This window comes from Pinus tabuliformis, chromosome 5_1 (assembly GCF_031772625.1).
Source record: "Pinus tabuliformis cultivar Carrire ecotype Pingquan chromosome 5_1, CPIR1, whole genome shotgun sequence".
In the NCBI taxonomy this organism is placed as follows: domain Eukaryota; kingdom Viridiplantae; phylum Streptophyta; class Pinopsida; order Pinales; family Pinaceae; genus Pinus; species Pinus tabuliformis.
Genome location: NC_142305.1, coordinates 76,004,450 through 76,017,166, shown reverse-complemented (window position 1 = coordinate 76,017,166; position 12,717 = coordinate 76,004,450).

Below are 12,717 nucleotides of genomic sequence, written 5' to 3'. Positions count from 1 at the left end.
AGGCGGCAATTGTGCCAGAAGTTCCAAAATCACCACAAATGTCGCGACCGAAGAAAGATAAGCAGGTGATGGGACCAGTCCGCGTATCCCCAAGAAACCCATAGTTCAGCAAATTATCAATGAAAGAAAAAGGCAAAGCCATCACCGCCGAATCCGATGAAGAGGAGGAAGACTTGCAAGCTCTAATCGCTCAAATTGAGGTGCAAGACGATGTGGAGGAGGATGTCTCACCAATGCCTTCCGCAACAAAGTTACCCATGTACGTCCCCCCGTGGAAAGGGAAAGCCAAGATACCGAAAGACCTGGAGGCCACGAAGAGTGCGCTCCAGACCCTGCTCCTCCCCAACGGTCTAAGGTTTGAAGGTCCACTTTGGGAAGAGTAACTACCATGAAGTTTGAGTATTGGGACCTCACGAACAGTGAGAAGTTCCCACACCTGGCCAGAAGCAGAATTCAGAGGGGCCTGTTATAGTTTGGAGCCGCCAAAATGGTTGCGTGGTGTGGATAAGGCTGGGTTACTCCATCTGCGATGGATACCCCACTACCACCGCACACCCATCATCATTTTCGTCATCAGACAGCTGCTGTGCCTGGTGCATGATGGGTATCTATGGCTGGAGGAGCCTATTCCCATCACGACCGACCGAATTCATAGAATTTCACGACTACCCTTCAAAGGACACGACCCCACGACCATAGTAGGAAAAATTAGCAACTTGGCCCTCGCAGAAGCTATGAAGGACAAGTATAAACTAGAGAAGAAAAAGCGGGGGTATGCAATCGCACGCATTAAAGACAAAGGGGTACGTGTAGCCACCCAGCTACTAGCCAACAAGATGATGAGGAAATGTTGCACCGATGAAGTACCAGCATCTGTGATTAAGCTGGGAGAGCAGTGCACGGAGGGGGTACAGTTCAACTAGGCACAATTCCTCTGCTAGGAGTTTCTGACGAACTGCAAGGAGGCCTAGGCTAAGGGTAAGACCTTCCACTACGCATGGTTACTTTTATCCATCTTGTTGATTGCAGGGGAACTACTGGAGGATATCTAGTTTCCCAGTATTGAGTATGATTTGCCTAAAGCCGTGAGGTACACCTTGATTTGGGCTACAAAGGACGTGAATAGGATTCATGAGACAAAGGTGTTCTGGTGTTCATGGAGGTGAGCATCCGAATGTGGATCAACCGAAAGCCGCGCCTGTCTCCCATGGTTTATAATAGCTTACAGAGCTTGAAAGAGTTCAAGGTGGATATGCATAACCTGTATATCTAGGCACACAAGGATCTAGTGTAGAAATGGGTGAAGATTCCGTTCATCGCAACGGATGATGCAATCTTCGCAGTGATGGAGTCATGGCCTCCGAAGTGGCGCACCCCGGACTTGGCAAGAATGGAGAAGTGATCCAGGTGGATGTTGGAGGCCACCCACATATCCCATTTGGACCCCCACAACTATCTCTTTCAGTTTTTCGGTTTCCTTAATTATAGCACAATTTACTATTTTTAGCAGTTTTTCGGGTCCTAAACTTTCAGAACCGTTTTGAGGCCCTAAACGACGTTTTTTTGGAAATCCACCGCTAGCGATTTTTCTATCTAAAAATCGCCTTTACCGTCGTAGTCCTCGGAGAGATCTTTCCAACGGGTTATCATGCGCGTCAAACGAAGATAGTACGACCAATTCGCGACCCCGGGAAGTTGATGTACCAACTTACCCAAAAACGAGGCCCACAATTTGGTGTTTCATCTTCTAGGGTTAGGTTTTGGAATGTGAAGGGTTTTCCAATGTTTCTCAACAATAAATAGGCCCTCGAGCCTCATTGTAACATAGTTTTTGGAGAACAGTTCAGAGGCATGTAGCCGACACATCTCTTCTCAGAGATAAGCTACCATCGCCCTAGCTGGGTTATTTCCATTTCTATTTGTAAGCATATTTTCAGTATTTTACAGTAATGAAATGAAGTATTATTTCCGCTGCATATTTGTCTTTATGGTTATCTCTGTATTTTATTGCATTCCTGTTTAAATCCGGATCAGTGATATCAGAGCGGTCTGCTTTTTCTCTGTTTTTCTTTGCATGTCCCCAACGAGGTCAGGATATAAGGAGTTAGGTCTAGAACTGGTCGAACCTTTGCAAGACCAGCCTCGCAAATCTCGACGACCTCCCATGGTGGATGAGAAGAAAAATGAGGGGGCAGGAGATCCTATCAAAATCTTGCTCGAAGAAGCCCTCGAGCGACAAAGGAACGCGATGATGGACAACTTTTCCCAAATCCTTCAGCGGCTACCTAGAGGCGACGCATCGGCTTCCAGCAACTACTCTGGAAATGCCACACCGTTTAAGGTACAAGTTAATTTTGAAATCCCCATCTTTGAGGGTCAAATAGACGCAGATGCCATAGATAAATGGTAAAATCTGCTCGATGGATATTTTTCTGTTCATGAGTTTTCAAGTCGGGAAAAGATTGTTTTTGCTCTTCTAAAAGCAGCCCCCCACGTCAAGAACTGGTGGGAAACCTACTGCGAACGGAAGGATGAAAGTACAGGCTCACTGCTTTCAGCCGCACCCACTTGGAATGACTTCCAAGAGGCCATTAAGGAGCAGTACTACCCTGTCAAAAGCTATGAGGACAAATACATCAAATGGACCACACTGCGGCAGGGACGAGACCAAGATGTGCCGGAGTTCACAAACATTTTTCATACCCTTCGCACACAATTGGGTATCAAAGATTCTGAGCTGCATCTGGTACTCAAATACCGCAGCTACCTACACAGATACATCCAGGAAGAGATGGAGTTCTTGAACATCTCCTCACTCGGCACAACATACCGATACGCTGTCAAAATCGAGCAAAAGATCAAATAGAAGAAGCGAGACTTTGGATCTCCAAATCTAAAGCCCAAAGGACAAAGCCAAGGCGGGGTGACCCAAGACAACCCGTCGAAGCCGCAAGAAAAGAACAACACCACGAAGCCAAAGAAGGTCACAGGAAAGTGGTGTGAGTTCCACAAGAGTCCCACTCATAACACAAGTGAGTGTCAGACCAAGCAGTCCCTGGTGGCCGAGTTGAAGGCTTCCGAATCAGATGCATGTTCTAACTCTGGGTCAGAACCTGACAAGGGGAATGACAAAGGGAAGCAGATCATTGATGCGGATCCCAGCGCCACTGTTGCTACTGCCAAGATCCATAAAAATGAGCCCGAAGATCCAGAGGAGGGGGAACGTCTTTTCCACTCACAGATGTGGGTGAAGGGTTCGCCGCTGCAATTCATTGTCGACAGTGACAGCCGAAAGAACCTCATTTCAGCAGAGGTTGTGAAGCGATTGGGCCTACCAACTACACCACACCCACAGCTGTACAGTATCGGTTGGCTTCACCAAGGACGAGATCTCAAAGTTCTCCAGCAGTGCCGCCTTCCCTACAACATCAAGCCCTTCACAGACGAGGTATTGTGTGATGTTACACCTCTGGATGTTTGTGATGTACTATTAGGCCAGCCATACTTGTGGAGGTGACATGTTGTGTATGAGTCAAGGCTTCACGCTATCATCATTTCTTTGGATAATTCATTATACAGGATACCGGAGGTAGCCCCACCTACTGCCACCTCTTTGATCACTGCTAAGAAAGGCAGCAAGCTCATCACACAGAATAGGAAATTTATTTTCTGTCTTGTTTGCTACCAAAGTAAGGGGAAGATCGTTGCTACATCCATGACCCCCGCGAAGGGTTCCTCCACACAACAGCAACAATAGAGGGATACAGTCATGACAGAACACAGGAACAAATTCTCCTTACTCGGAGGGGTACCACACAAGTTTCAGGTGGGCGACAAAGTTTGGTTACATTTGCAGAGGGAGCGCCTTACCAGAACCCATCAGAAACTTAGACCACTTTGACATGGTCCTTACACCAGTAACAAGGCTACGGGAAACAATGCTTTGAAGCATAGCATTCCTCCATTCCTTCGCTTGCATCAAGTGTTCAATGTGGACCGTCGCCGACCATGCTCCCCACCATTTCTAGACACATCAGAGATTGTAGAACAGCTCACCAGAGACCCAGTTCTGTAGAAGCTTCCTTATCTCAGGGAGGAACTCAACGCAATGGGGACCATTGCTTCCTAAGAGGGGAGGAATGATCCAGGTGGATGTTGGAGGCCACCCACCTATCCCATTTGGACCCCCACAACTGTCTCTTTCAGTTTTTCGGTTTCCTCAATTATAGCACAGTTTACTATTTTTAGCAATTTTTTGGGTCCTAAACTTCCGGAGCCGTTTTGAAGCCCTAAACGATGTTTTTTGGGAAATCCACCACCAGCAATTTTTCTATCTAAAAATCATCTTTATGGTCGTAGTCCTCGGAGAGATCTTTCCAACGGGCTATCATGTGCGTCAAACGGAGATAGTACGACCAATTCGCGACCCCAGGAAGTTGATGTACCAACTTACCCAAAAACGGGGCCCACAATTTGGTGTTTCATCTTCTAGGGTTAGGTTTTGGAATGTGAAGGGTTTTCCATTGTTTCTCAACAATAAATAGGCCCTCGAGCCTCATTGTAACAGTTTTTGGAGAACAGTTCAGAGACATGTAGCCGACACATCTCTTCTCAGAGATAAGCTACCATCGCCCTAGCTGGGTTATTTCCATTTCTATTTGTAAGCATATTTCAGTATTTTACAATAATGAAATGAAGTATTATTTCCGCTGCATATTTGTCTTTATGGTTATCTCTGTATTTTATTGCGTTCCTGTTTAAATCCAGATCAGTGGTATCAGAGCGGTCTTCTTTTTCTCTGTTTTTCTTTGCATGTCCCCAACGAGGTTAGGATATAAGGAGTTAGGTCTGGAACTGGTCGAACCTTTGCAAGACCAGCCTCGCAAATCTCAACGACCTCCCATGGCGGATGAGAAGAAAAATGAAGGGGCAGGAGATCCTATCAAAATCTTGCTCGAAGAAGCCCTCGAGCAACAAAGGAACGTGATGATGGACAACTTTGCCCAAATCCTTCAGCGGCTACCTAGAGGCGACGCATCAGCTTCGAACAACTACTCTGGAAATGCCACACCGTTTAAGGTACAAGTTAATTTTGAAATCCCCATCTTTGAGGGTCAAATAGACGCAGATGCCATAGATAAATGGTTAAATTTGCTCGATGGGTATTTTTCTGTTCATGAATTTTCAAGTCGGGAAAAGATTGTTTTTTCTCTTCTCAAAGCAGCCCCCCACGTCAAGGACTGGTGGGAAACCTACTACGAACAGAAGGATGAAAGTACAGGCTCACTGCTTTCAGTCGCACCCACTTGGAATGACTTCCAGGAGGCCATCAATGTTACACTAAAAAATGTCACCTTGACTACTTACAGTTAGTATGGCTCAAATCAACAGTCATGCTACCCTCTTAGGCAAGTCTCATGCCTCTGTTATCCATCTCAAACTCAAAGAAGAGAGAAAGTCTTGTAAAAACTATGTTTATCTCTGGGGTCGCAGGTTCTCTCTAGCCTTACCTACAGGGACGCTGACCATGTTCACAAAATCTGCGTCCATGGATGCTCTGTATGTTAAGGGACAGGTGCGTCCCTCTGTAAAAGGCAAAATGTGCGAGTTTTATCTTGAAAAAGTTACTTGTGGTTACTTCTAGAACATTCTAGAGGTCGGTTTGATGAAATGGATGCGCCTCCAGTTGGTTCATGTATCTCTATTAAGGGGGAACTTATCCCATCAATAAGGGAGCTATCCCACCCAAAGAGGGGGATGATCCCATTGATAGTGGACCTGAATAACCTCTTTACAGCACTATAAATAAAGACATTGAGCCAGAGGGAGAAGAGGTTGGAGCTATACATTTTCTTTGGGTAAATGCTGCAGGATTTAGGTCTTCCATTAGAGCCTTTGTAAGGAGAGATTGTCTTTACTTGATTCTACTTGGAAGAGGGTGAGCTTTGTCAAAGTAGAGGAAAACCCTTGATGGACCCTGGGAGGAACTTGCACAACACCAAGGCCAGGTTGTAAGAGTTTCTTTGTTTCGTTATTAATACAAACTGGTTTACTTTTCTCAATAGCTTGTGTTAATGAGTTATTTCATGTGTTCCTTGGTCTGCATGTTGAATATATGTTTTATTATATGAAATGCAAGTGCTTGGTAATTGTTTGATTGTTTGTGGTTGCAGGAATTGACTTGAAGGAGGAGCTCATCCGGATCGTCAAGAACGGACTTCAACAACAGCCTTTTGGAATAAGGTAAGCCTAAACACTTGTAGTTTTCATGTCGTAAAAGGTGTATTTAGAGAAAGATCACTCCATTTTGTTTTGTTTGTCATTAGAATGTCTTAGACATCTAGGAAGGTCAGCCGTGTCCGCACCCTTGACCAATTCCGTGTGACAAATTGGCGACTCCACTGGGGACTCCATTAATGAGAGAGTCTTTTCCTTTATGTGAACTTTGCTTTGAGAAAATCATTTTTATTTTCTGGTTTTTGACTGTGAGAATTAGTATTTGGGTGGCTTAGCTTTAGATTTAGTTAGATTTGGTTTTTCTTCATTTTTCCAGAAGGACGCACCCTCTGAGTACTACACAGTGCGTCTTTGGACGCGCTGTTGCTGTTTGCACAGAGCGGGCCCGCACCTGTGATAACGGGTGGCCTGCGTCTTCCTGTAAAATTTAAGAAAATTCCATTTTTGCTTTAAATTGCTTTTAGATTTTGATTTTCCTTAGTATTTTCTGCCCAGATCCTTTAGTACCCTGTCAAGAATTTTCACCTGAACTTGTTTTGTGAGCTTTGAGTGTTTTAGTGGTTTTCAACGAAGTTTAGACCTAGGGTTTGATTTTTGGATAGGTTTTGTAGTGACTTTGATAGTAGAAAGTTGTCCAACCTTAGATCTCTCTGGTTAGTCAACCTTCTTAGAAGTCGGGCCTGTCGTAAAGTCTCCTTGTGTGAGCAGCTTGCCATTTAAGTTGTTTTGGGTCAAATTTCGAATTGCTTGTTTATAAAGTATTGATTTCCATTTTACAAAAAGAACAAAAAGATTAGAGTTTTGTTTTGGCTAGTTTTTGGTTCTGCAATAAGCTAGTCCTTGATTTGATTGTGATCAAGTAAAACACCTTAGAATAATCATTGTTAGTTTTGGCCTCGTTAAACTTGCTTAGAATAAATTTGCTTTTAGTTTGCTTATGAGTGGATTTTCATAGATTTTAATAGTTGTTAAGATTGATTTTTGGTTATATTAGATTTATTTGCTTTATTAAAAGAAAAATACAAAAACATCTTCTTTAAAAGTCTTGTTTCAAGTAGCTTTTTGTTTTTGAAAGAAGAAAAGAGTTTTTTTCGTGCATGTAAAGAGAGGTTATGTTTTTATGCTTGGAAAAGAAAAACGAATTGTTTCTTTGATTGTCTTCAATTAAGAAGTTGCTTTTATAAAGATTGCATTCTCTCAACTTTTTAGTTAAGCAATTCATCGAAAAAGTAAAGTAGTGGATAAATCATTCTAGGTGCATTTTGTAGTGGTTTCGAGTCGAGTCAACACACCACTGGTTTCACTTCCATCACCTTTTGACTTAAGAAACAACCTTAAAAGTAACGCTTAAATTAAAATCAATCTAGTAATCTTTATTTTTCTAGGGCTCTGAAACACCAACATAGCTTAGGCTAGGGTCTTGGAGTAGGTGAGTACTTAACTCTCCAAGACTACAAAACCAAACAGATAGTTTATCTTGAGTAGATTAAATCCAATTGTTTCAGTTATACTCTGGGAAAGCTCCTCTTAAAGGAGAAGCACGAGCTCGTGTCCGAACCAGTGAGGGGATCATTCCTCCCTCGTTGGGAACGACGCCAGACAGTACGTATTACAAACGGTAAACCTCGGATTAACCATTGTCGAGGAGCCAGGGGTCACTTATCGGTAAACCTTGGATTGTTGTCAAGGAGCCGGTAAGGGGATTGGAGCTTGTTACTCTGCCCTTGCGTGCTGTCGGAGTTTAGACTGTTCCCCCAGGTGTAATTGTTGTGATTGGTAACTTTAGTGACCATAATCTTTAGGGTTCTACCGAGGTGACGGTGGAGGGAAGGTCCCACTGTACCTGGAGCAGACGTCGGTTATACTCACTTGGATTTTCTGGGGGGTTCACTTCACTTCGAGACGGTTAAAGTGGAGGAACTTGTGCCGGTCTATTCATTAAGCAGGTTGCCGGGGTAACTGTTCCACCCGCCATTTCTGTACTGAATCCTGCGAGGTTGGGCCTAATCACCAACTAGCGCTTTTGGTCCGGAAGACTACTGTTTGTGTGTGGTTTGACGCTCTAGATTATTTAGGCGTGTGCTTCAAATTTGTTTGCTTCTTTAGAAGACTTTAGGTGGTTTGATTTGAAATTTTTACTTTGTTTTCGTGTGTTGTAGTTAAAAATCTTTAATTGTGGCGGAATTACCGAGAAGGTCCCGTCGAATTGCGGGCCAGTCTCCTGAAGTTGTTTCTGTGGCCGAATTGTTGAGAAGATCCCGTAGACTTAGGGGATCCCCTCCTCGAGACGACCCAGGTAATCTAGAAGGGTTAAAGGTCCTTGTAACTCCTCCTAGTGACAGTAGAGTAGGTTCACCTGAAGAAGGAGAATCTTCCTTGGTAGTCCATCCAGATTACCAAAGTTTAGAAACAGGTTACAATCCCGAAGCTGTTACAGTTTCCGAGCTTGCTGGTAGTTTTTCATCTGCCAGTGAAACAGGCGAAGAACCTGAAATTTCCGAACCTGTTACTCCAACTCCTAGTGTTCCTGATTCACCAAGAATAGAAAGAATTATCACCGAAAATCTTCCTGTTGGATTAATTGCTATAGAAGAACTTGTTCCAGAGGAAGAAATAGGCGTTTCTGATTCTGAAGATCTAATTACCCTTGATCTAAGGGAGCGTGAATCCATCTTTTACAGTCCTCCTAGAAGTGAATCTTGGTACCTTGCATTAACCAATTTTTTAGACAACTCAGTAGGTTTTTCTACACCTCGTACTCCTTTTCCACCTAGAGGAATTCATTCTCCTGTAAATATGTCTGGTCAGTCATCTGTGTTTTCACAAAGTCCCGAATCATTTTTACATGGCGGTCCTTCTGTTCCTACTGGGTATCAATCACTTTCTGGTACCTTTGCGGGAGCATCTCCTCAACCCATTGATCATGGGTTATTAGTTGGAAACAGTGGTAATGTACCATTGAGTATAGGTGACATTTATATGATGTCAGGTTCAACTCCCATTAACCAACCTCAAGGTGGCCAATTACCGCCTGGGGGGCAACCTTCGTTAATGCCTGGGGGGCAACCTCAAGGTACTTCATTCGTGACTGGGGGGCAACCTTAAGGGTATCAACCCCAGCCTCAATATGTACCCCAAAGTCAACCTCAGTATCAATATCAACCTCAAGGATGGCAACCTCAAGGATGGCAACCCCAAGGGTATCAACCCCAAGGGTATCAACCTCAAGGATACCAACCCCAAGGTCAAGGTCAACCCCAGTACTCGTATTTACCTCAAGGTTATCAACCTACGGGTCAATACCCTGGTCAAGGTTATCAACCACCTCAAGGGCAATCATATGGGACTGCACCTTACAGTTATCAACCCTATCCTCAATACGGCTATGGATCTCAGTATCCTCAACCTGTTACGAGTCAATACCCTGGAATGTTAACATGGGATCCGTCACAGGGTCAACAGATGTCGCAACCAAGTATACAGTCGGTACCTCAAGCAGGACAACCTGCAGTTCCTGGTCCACCCCAGCAACCGCAACCTGTCCAGTCAAGTGTTCAGACCCCTGTAACTTCCGTAGTTACTCAGCCGCCAATTGCACCTGGTACTCCACCTCACACGGCTGCAGCAACTACCGCTTCATCTACCATGCTTACTTCTGGAGTATCGGCAGCTCCGGTTTCTACTGTCCCTGTAACCACTCCTCAGACATCTGTACCGTTGTCTGGACCTACGGTTCAAACCACAGTCCAGATGCCTGCAGGCCAACCTGGTACAAGTACGGTTGTTACTACTCAACCTCAATTTGTTCAACCTCCGTACCAGGGACAGTATCAACCTGGGCAAGCTGCCCAACAACCGGTTTACCAGTATCAACCGTATCCTGGGTACACTTATCAACAACCTCAGCAACCCCAGTACGGTCCGGTTAATCCTGGTTTTCCAGGAGGATATAATATCCCAAATGCGACTCCTGTTCCTAGTTATCCTGGATATCCTCCTCCTGGGGCTGGTATTGTGACTCAGAGTTTTAGAGATCCTAACCGGCAGTTACCGTTTATTGCGACTTTAGATTTAGACGCGCCTAACGAACGATCCAATTCAATATCTTCAGTTCTGGCCGCCAATGCCAAATAAGTTGCCCAGCGATATACCCAAGTTCGAAGGTAAGTCTGGAGAGGATCCGTCTAATCACGTGATGACTTACCACCTCTGGTGTGCATCAAATTCCATCTCAGATGATTCCATCCGCTTACGTCTTTTCCAGCGTACACTCATTGGTCTCGCAGCCAAGTGGTACATTGAGTTACCACGGGCCTCTTTTTACAACTTTAGCCAGTTAGCTACCTCGTTCTTAACTCATTTTCAGTTACCAGTCAGATACGATAATGGTACAGAATTATTAACTTCGCTAAAACAATCGACATCCACGTACATTTCTGATCACATCCATGAGTGGAGACGTCGAAGAAGATTAGTGAAAGTTTTTATCCCGGACCAAATCTTAGCTGAATGGTTTGTCAAATCATTATTACCAAGAATTACTGAAGATGTAGCTAAGGCCGGAGTAGTTACTGAGGAGCAAGTCATTGCTCAGGCACAATACCTTGACTTAGTTTACACTCAGTCGGGTACGTTACACGAGAAAATTCCGGACAAGGCTCCAAAGGAGAAAACGGAAAAGTCGGAAACCAATGACGAAAAACGCAAACCTCGATATCCTTGTCTCATTTGTGAAGAAGATCATTTTACGAGAGACTGCCCTCATCGGGCCGAGGTAGTGAAAATAGTCAAAGGTTCTCCCACTCCTGCTGTGTTAAAAAATCCATTTCCAGAGCAGGAGAATAAGATGATAGGTTCTTCTTCGAATGCCAGTGAAGAACCCATTTTGATGATGTCTCATGTCAGGATTGCGACTCGATCGCAAGATTATGGTAGTAAGGCTCCTGTTGATGGTAAGGAAGCAGAATCTTCTCACTCTAACCCATCAACCTCAGCTCCTGGTTCCGATCCACTACAGATCGAAAAACCTAACCCAGACTTAGTGATTAAGCCGCCCGCCAAGGGTGTACTTCGAAGGTCTGCTTTCAATCCACATGCGAGAGCAGCCCAGAATTACAACATTGTTGAGGACTTAGCTGTTTCACCTTCAGCAATGTCGGCACTCGAAGTGCTGCAATCATGTCCAGCGCAACGAAAATTGCTTTTGTCGGCTATCGGAGCTGTCGATGTTCAGGACCCGAACCTAATGATCTTTGATCTAGAAAATAGTACACCACGTCTCCCCCATCAAATGGCTTTCCAAATCCCAGTGATAGTCAAAAACAGGCCTATTCATCGGACTGTGATTGATGAGGGAGCTTCTACGTGTATTATGTCGATTCAATGTTGGAGATCGCTTGGTTCTCCTTCGTTGAACCAATCCCCCACCATCCTTAAGGCCTTTGATGGCCGTGGGTTCCGTCCGTTTGGTATTCTACAAGAATTGCCTATAGGGGTCGAAGGTAAAACCGTTAGTCTGGATGTGGAAGTGGTTGATGCCCCTCTAGACTACAACCTTCTTTTGGGTCGAAGTTGGTCATATGCTATGACAGCGGTCGTTTCATCGGTCTTCAGAGTCATTAAGTTTCCACATAACGGTAAGATCGTGACTATTGATCAGCTGACATACTTTTCATCCGACCCAGCCTCTTCAGAGAGTATTCAACATGTTGGTAAAACGACAATCCCTTATAGGGACATTGGTGTAGGTTTAGTTAAGGATTCCGGTTTACTGGGAACTTTTCCTCTCCCTCCACTCAACGTAGACCCTTCGTTTGCAACGATTCATATGATCACGTCAAAAAACATTATTTATGATGATCCTTGGTATGTTCCATCTGACTCTGAGCTAGATTCACTCGGTGATGTTATGCCGTTGAGTCCGTATGAGATTGCTTATGAAGCTCTTATGTCTTTTACCGATTTTCATTCAACCGAAACCGACCAAATGAATGTGGTCAGTGAAGAGTCACTTTTCACCTCACCCTTAGAACGGATAACGTTTCCCGAAGAAGTGTCATCTGACGAACAACTTCGCGAAATCCTAAGTGTAGATGATCTACCATGGGAAGATCTCCATCACAGATCTTCGTTTTTACCTAAGGGCGATGCATTTGAAAATGATTTTTCATCTATCTTTACCGCTGAATATGTCAAAGACGCTCAGGATCCAACGAAACATTCTGATTCAGAGCTGAATTTAGGGAATATTTCTCGTACTATTCCCATTGATATTTCAGTGAAGCCCGGAATCGAGGAGAACATTCATATAGGTGCCGCATGTACTGAAGAAGAAATCCAAACTTACAAGGCCCTATTCCAAGAATTCCGCGACGTGTTTGCCTGGTCTTACGAGGAAATGCCGGGAATTGATCCTGCCATTGTTATTCATGAAATAAAGACCTACCCGGATGCTAAACCCATTCGGCAACGGTTGCGTCA